Here is a 6,528-nt window from a genome sequence, read left to right on the forward strand (position 1 = left end):
ACCTTCCTCCCCCCCCCCCCCCCCCCCCCATACTACTTTTTTGAGATTAATTTAGTTCAACAAATGCAGAAGTTGAACGTAAGCCAAATTACTAGCCGTGTCTGCTGACAAGATTGATCATGATTAATGGAATGTATATTTTATGATTGATGCCCTTTTTGACCACAGCGCCGATTTATCAAAGCGGGAATTTAGAATAGTTATGTTGAATCGCAAGGATACCACCCATCGAGAAAGTGATTGGCTTATTTAACTTTCAGCAGCATGAGTTTGGAAATAATGAACGATGTTAAACTTTATGAGCCTTCATTTACTGAACAACTCACAGCCGCCGTTTGTTATTTACTCTTTTTAAAAAAATCACTGAGAAAAATAATCTCATGCCGCCAAACATTACAGAGAAGCCAAAAAATGTTATTATTGCATGAAAGCAATTGGAAGTCCAGTGATGTGCCCGAATTCTATTAATAGGTTAAATCCTAGAGTTTGGTGACCTTCAGTTTGTAGGACGCCGATGAATCTCTTCCACTTGTCTTTCTTCAAGGTCGTCGGAAAAATTGTCATATTTTTCCAGGGCAACGAGGACGTGAATATTTTATTGATTAAGTTGTAGAAAAACAAAACAATGTAAGACATTATCATTGAGAAGAGCTGAACGTATCATATCCCCAAATGCTCGATACACTTTCCCCTGACTAGTCTGAAGAAGGGTCTCGACCCCAAACGTCGCCCATTCCTTCTCTCCAGAGATGCTGCCTGTCCCGCTGAGTTACTCCAGCATTATGTGTCCATCTTCGTTTTAAACCAGCATCTGCAGTTCCTTCCTGCACATATCATATCTCAAAATGTCTACCAATCCATGACAACCTTCTGAATTAATATTACTTAACCTGGTGCATTTCAGCTGCTTGAAGATTAGGACATTGCCTTTTGTGAACGTCCAGAACATATTAATTTCCCTTGAGAAATTATACTGGAGACAGCCAAATCTTTAGAGCCCACTCTCTGAGACGCTTTCTAGCGTTCATTGATCAGCCATGATCATATTGAATGGCGGTGCAGGCTCGAAGGGCCGAATGGCCTACTCCTGCACCTATTCTCTATGTTTCTATTTGTAAACACCACCAAAATGAAAATACACATTTTCTATAGGTTTGCTATGTTAAGACTGCCCAATGGCGCAACTTCTACAGCGTTGGAGACCCGGATTCGATCCTGACCACGGGTTCTGTCTGTACGGAGTTTGCACGTTGTTCTTGAGACCGCGTGGGTTTTCTCCGGTTGTTCCGGTTTCCTCCCACATTCCAAAGATGTGGATGTTTGTAGGTTAATGGCCTTCGGTAAAATTGTAAATTGTGCCTAGTGTGTAGTAGGATAGCGCTAGTGTATCGGCATGGATTCGGTGGGCCTAAGGGCCTGTTTCCGCGCTGTATCTCTAAAGTCTAAAGTCTAAAGAATTATTTCTCTGGTGGCGGACCTTGTTGGCTTTTAGTCTTCGTGCTCTGATACAGTGAAAGTTCATGAACAAATTATTCATTTAGTGTTGTTTTTGCTTTGAATGAAGGAACTGATGCTCCCCCAGTTTATTACTCAATTAGAGTAGATTTTGAAGACTGAATTAACATTCACCTCGAACTGCTGAGGACAGTTTGGATCTTTTGTCTGATGAATAACGAATTGCAAAATTTTATCATGATGACATTCATGGACAAGTATAAATACCGCGCACTCAAGAATCCAAATGAAAGTGTTCAACCTCCGGAAGGATTTCCTCTCTGCGCTGTATTTAGGAAATTTTAAGCCTTTATGCAGAAACATTTTCCAGAGGATGGAAGTCCTTTCGTGCTGCGTGGTTTACCCGGGTTGGGTCATAGATGGGTCTGTTTCCTTATCCCCATAACATATAAGATGATTCGAGAACTCAACCTAGACTAGAGAACCGAGAGATTGCAATATAACAAGCAATTTGCAATCACTATCCCTATTGATACTCAATCCGCCGCGTTTCCACGGGGATTTTACCAGTCTACAACGAACATACAAACAAACAGAGATGGCCTGATTTATAAAAATGTTTGAAATATCTGGAATTACTGCTTTGAAACGAAGATTCAAATGCGAATATTGTAATAACGGAGTAATATATCCACATGTATTACAGAGAATAACGCGTGACAATCAAAACAAATCATTACATTTCAAGTCTTAGCCATACAAAATAAGCTTCCAAATTATATATTATTGTATGCGTATTCAATTGGAATATTAAGAATAACCAATTATTACCAATTTACTTTTATTGGTTGAAGAAACATTCTCGGGTTAATAAATATATAAATATAAATATACAAGTCAAAAGATGAAAACCCTTGTATGTAAAATGTGAACCGTTCAAATCGGAAAACACAACTTCTGTTGAAAATACCACCCTTTAATTGTTCACTATTTGACAACCAGGCAACACGCAATGAGCGTCGCTTTCATCAACCGTGCTGCCAATTCGGGCGAAATGTATAGAGTTTAAATTGTTTTCCCCGAAGGTCTGAAACAATAAGAACTGCGCTTGACAAGCCTTCATTATAATCTCTCAGTAAACAAAACGTAAGATCAGTCGAATCAACAATTGAGTTCTTAGCTTATTTCAATCATTTTTCTGCTATAATTTGGAACCATTGAGCAATTCCTCCAATTTCAGCCAGTGATCTGAGACTACTGTTGAACTGTGTTTGAGAGACGTGCAATCGCTCAAACACCGTTATATCCCTCCGCCCTCGCCCACACCACGACCAAGCAGCCTGACCCGCTGAGTTACTCCAGCGCTTTGTGTCAATCTAGCGTTAAAACTAGCGCAAAAAAGGTAGAACATGTGCGTTATTTGGTGCATGGAAGCAGACATATCACTCCAAATTATACTCGAAAAATGACAGGAGGGACATTTTCTAGGGGGAAGGAGGGGGGGGGGGGCAGTAGAAAATAGAAATCCAAAGCTAATTATTTTCACAAAAGCAAAACGTTTAAAATATATAAAATAGAAACTGCTGGAAATGTTTTGCAATTTAAAAGTTCCTAAACTTTCCTCCAATATAAGTAAAGGAAGCGGTCTGAAAACTAATTTGAAACTCGAACGATGGTATGGGATCAATAATCATTTTGTTCCATTGTGATTAATAATAAATCTTAATAACTTTGCCCAATCGTTTTGCAGAATCGAGGAATTAATGATTCATAAATATCATCCATGCCACACACACGGTGCTGCACACGGTTACATGATAATAAACTGTCCAGTACATCCTACATCATCAAACTCCTATATATTCCAATCTTTGGCCTCCGGTAGCATTTGTTCCACTGTATCTAGTCATTAACATTAGATAGGTGTTTGTCAGATACGTACACCAATGCATAAAAGTGCTTGTCCGTTATTACACCTGGAAAATCCGATCTCAAGCATTGTAAACCTGATTCATGTAAACCTGATTCTACGTGAGGGAGGCGTAGAGGATTGCACATAATTTACAAATACCAACAATGACAACTCTAATCACTGACTATGTTGGAAATACAATTGCTAGTTTGGGACATTGTGTATGTATTAAAACGTGGTCAGGAGTCCGCTTACATTAGGTTGACGTAAATGGGGTTGGGAATACTATATTTGACAAACACTTGCTTACTGGATCCCGGAAGGGTTTTCTTTTCTTTCTTTCGAATGTGTTCCTTTATACGGATTCGTAAACGCCAATTCAATATTGCAATTCGGATAATTTCGAAATTATCCCAGCTCGAGCTTGTCCAAAGTAATTTCCACATATCACGATGAGTTCGGTTTACTGAATATTCACCATTAGGTTTGTGTTAAGTGCCTAATATTGAACTTGACATTTTGTCTCTTTGATCCTATTATTGGATTTTTTTTTTGTTAGTGCCAATTGATTTTCATGTTCTTATCATGTTTTGTCTAGTAGACTGACCCGCTGAAGTTCTCCAGTACATTGTGTTTTGCTCAAGATTCCAACATCTGCAGTTTTTTGGCGCCTTCACAATGGAATGGAGATAGACACAACAATGCAGGAGTAACTCAGGGGTTGAGGCAGCATCTCTGGAGAAAAGGAAGAGGTTACATTTCGGGTCGGAACCCTTCTTCAGTCTGAAACGTCACCTATTCATTTTCTCCAAAACAAATGCTGCCTGGCCCGCTGAGCTACTCCGGCATTTTTGTGTCTGTCTTCGTTATAAACCAGCATCTGCAGTTCCTTCCTACACATGTTAACTGCTCTACTATATGGCATGATATATTTTCAGGATAAAGACACATGCAGGAGCTAATCCATTCTGATGATGGGGAAATCCAAAGTAATCTTTCATTCTATGCTGGGTGCTGATCGATCCACTGAACATGTGCGGCATCTGTTTCAAATTTCTAACAGCTAAAATTATATGTGTCTGTAACACACCAAATGTATTTTGGTAAAAGCTCTGCCGTACATAAATTGTCACAAATGTTGAAAGCGTTGGCAAAAAAAGGCAAGGTTTCGGAATGATTTAAAGGGGGGAAAGGCTGGGGAGGAGGAGTGGGAGAGAGAAAAGGGATTATAGGAGAATGTCATCTTAGGCCCTCAGCAGCTGAAGATACGGTGGGCAACGGTGGAGCCAGTACAATCAGGGATGGGCAGGAGATCAGAACCTAATGACAGATACCGTAGAAAGTCAGTGAGATAGGCCATATGGAAAGGTTTGAAGAGATGCACATTTATTCTTTATAAATATCGTTTGTTCTTGGTAGCTAAGCAAATGTTAACGATATATTGAGATGATTAACATTCTTTAGCTTCATTTTTTTTTTGCTGTGGTTTCATTTAATGATAAACCGTGGCTCTACTTAATTTTTGCCCGATTGTATCCATCGTTGTGAGGCAGGGCGGAAGCTGATTTTTGACCTGGGCAAACCACCATCGTCGAAGTAGATGCAGATATACATTTGTTTCTAATTATATTCACTTAGCAGTGATAGTACCTTATCAGATGTGTTTACTTGAAGCCAAGTTCGGTTATGCCAGTGCGCTTTCCAACCAATGAAGGACCTGTTAGTGAGCCCTCTAGTGTTGTTTGACCGGAGTACGCGGATTTAACGCAATCCCATCCCCCGCCTGACCTACACAATGTACACAAAACACACAGCGACATGCTATAGAGCCATAGAGAAACTATTGTACTAGTTAAATGCTTTTTCAAATGAGCCACGGCGGGTTTTATTCGGCACATCCCCTGAAATCTCCCCAACAACCCCAGAATCCCTTCTCCAATTGACCGACCCCGATACCAGTTACCCTGCGAAATATGAACAGGGAGGCAACATTTTGATATATGATTAAACTGGTTTGGGGAAAACGTCAAACATGAGAGGCCAATAATTCATAAGAATGTAGAAAGGCATAGTGCTACTTCGTTTATTTTATGTGAACCACTGGAATATATTGATACTGGACGAGCTTGTTTATAAGGCAAGTGGCAACTTTGCCAGTTTTGCAATTCAAAATTAAATTACCACTTATTATCAAGATGCTTATATCCGAAAATTGATTACATCAAATCTACATGTGGTTTCAACTGTATTTATAATTACATGTGAGCATCTGAATTATTTTTGCCGGATTTAGTTTCTGCCAAACGCCCATTTTGCTTAACTGCAATTTACAACAGTTACCTTAAGAATGTTAGTCGGTTAATTCTTTTGCTGTAAGACTTAGAGCAGCCAGTGGTCCTGTTCCCTACAGTAATCATTAAATTGCAGGCAATTATCTTAATCTTAATTTTAGGAACAATGCGCATTATAGTATGTTGATCACCGGACTTCAATTTGCTAAATCTCTTCGTTTCAAGATATATTGATTTTAAAAAAAACAATTGTCTTGAATTTTAGACTTGAAAAACGGCCTGGGGTATAGAGAAACTGTACAGAGAACGCCCAAGACTATCATACCTCATAATATGTGACCAAAAAACAATATTTTGCTGCAGTGATTTATATAGTATTTCATATTAGATGTGCATTCAGCTAAACGGTCAGAACACTGGAAGATATTCCGATCTTGTGTTACCATGGTTAAGGATAACACAGCTTTGAGTTCTAATAATATTTCCAAATCTATAACATAATGCTCCCATCAAAAATATAATTCATAATGAACATATTGAAGTATTATTGATTTATATTTACTTGCAGGTAACAACAAAATATTTGACAGACAATGACCTGGTGGATCATGTTCACCCGTAATAACCTTTTCATTCTGAGAAAATTAGAACATATTTTCATCTGCTATAGATCTGATGTAATGGAATTAGATCAGAAATGTTATTTGAATCTGGTTGCTTGTGTTACCGCCGTGACAGGCGCAAGTATCCTTCGGTCGGTATGTACACGTAGGTATGTAGAATTGCAATTTCCAATCATTAGGCTGTATCGACTAAGCAATATATTAAATATGTTTCTGTATGTAAATATAGAAGAAAATATTAAATAAA

Source organism: Rhinoraja longicauda, chromosome 6 (assembly GCF_053455715.1).
Source record: "Rhinoraja longicauda isolate Sanriku21f chromosome 6, sRhiLon1.1, whole genome shotgun sequence".
Classification (NCBI taxonomy): Eukaryota; Metazoa; Chordata; class Chondrichthyes; order Rajiformes; family Arhynchobatidae; genus Rhinoraja; species Rhinoraja longicauda.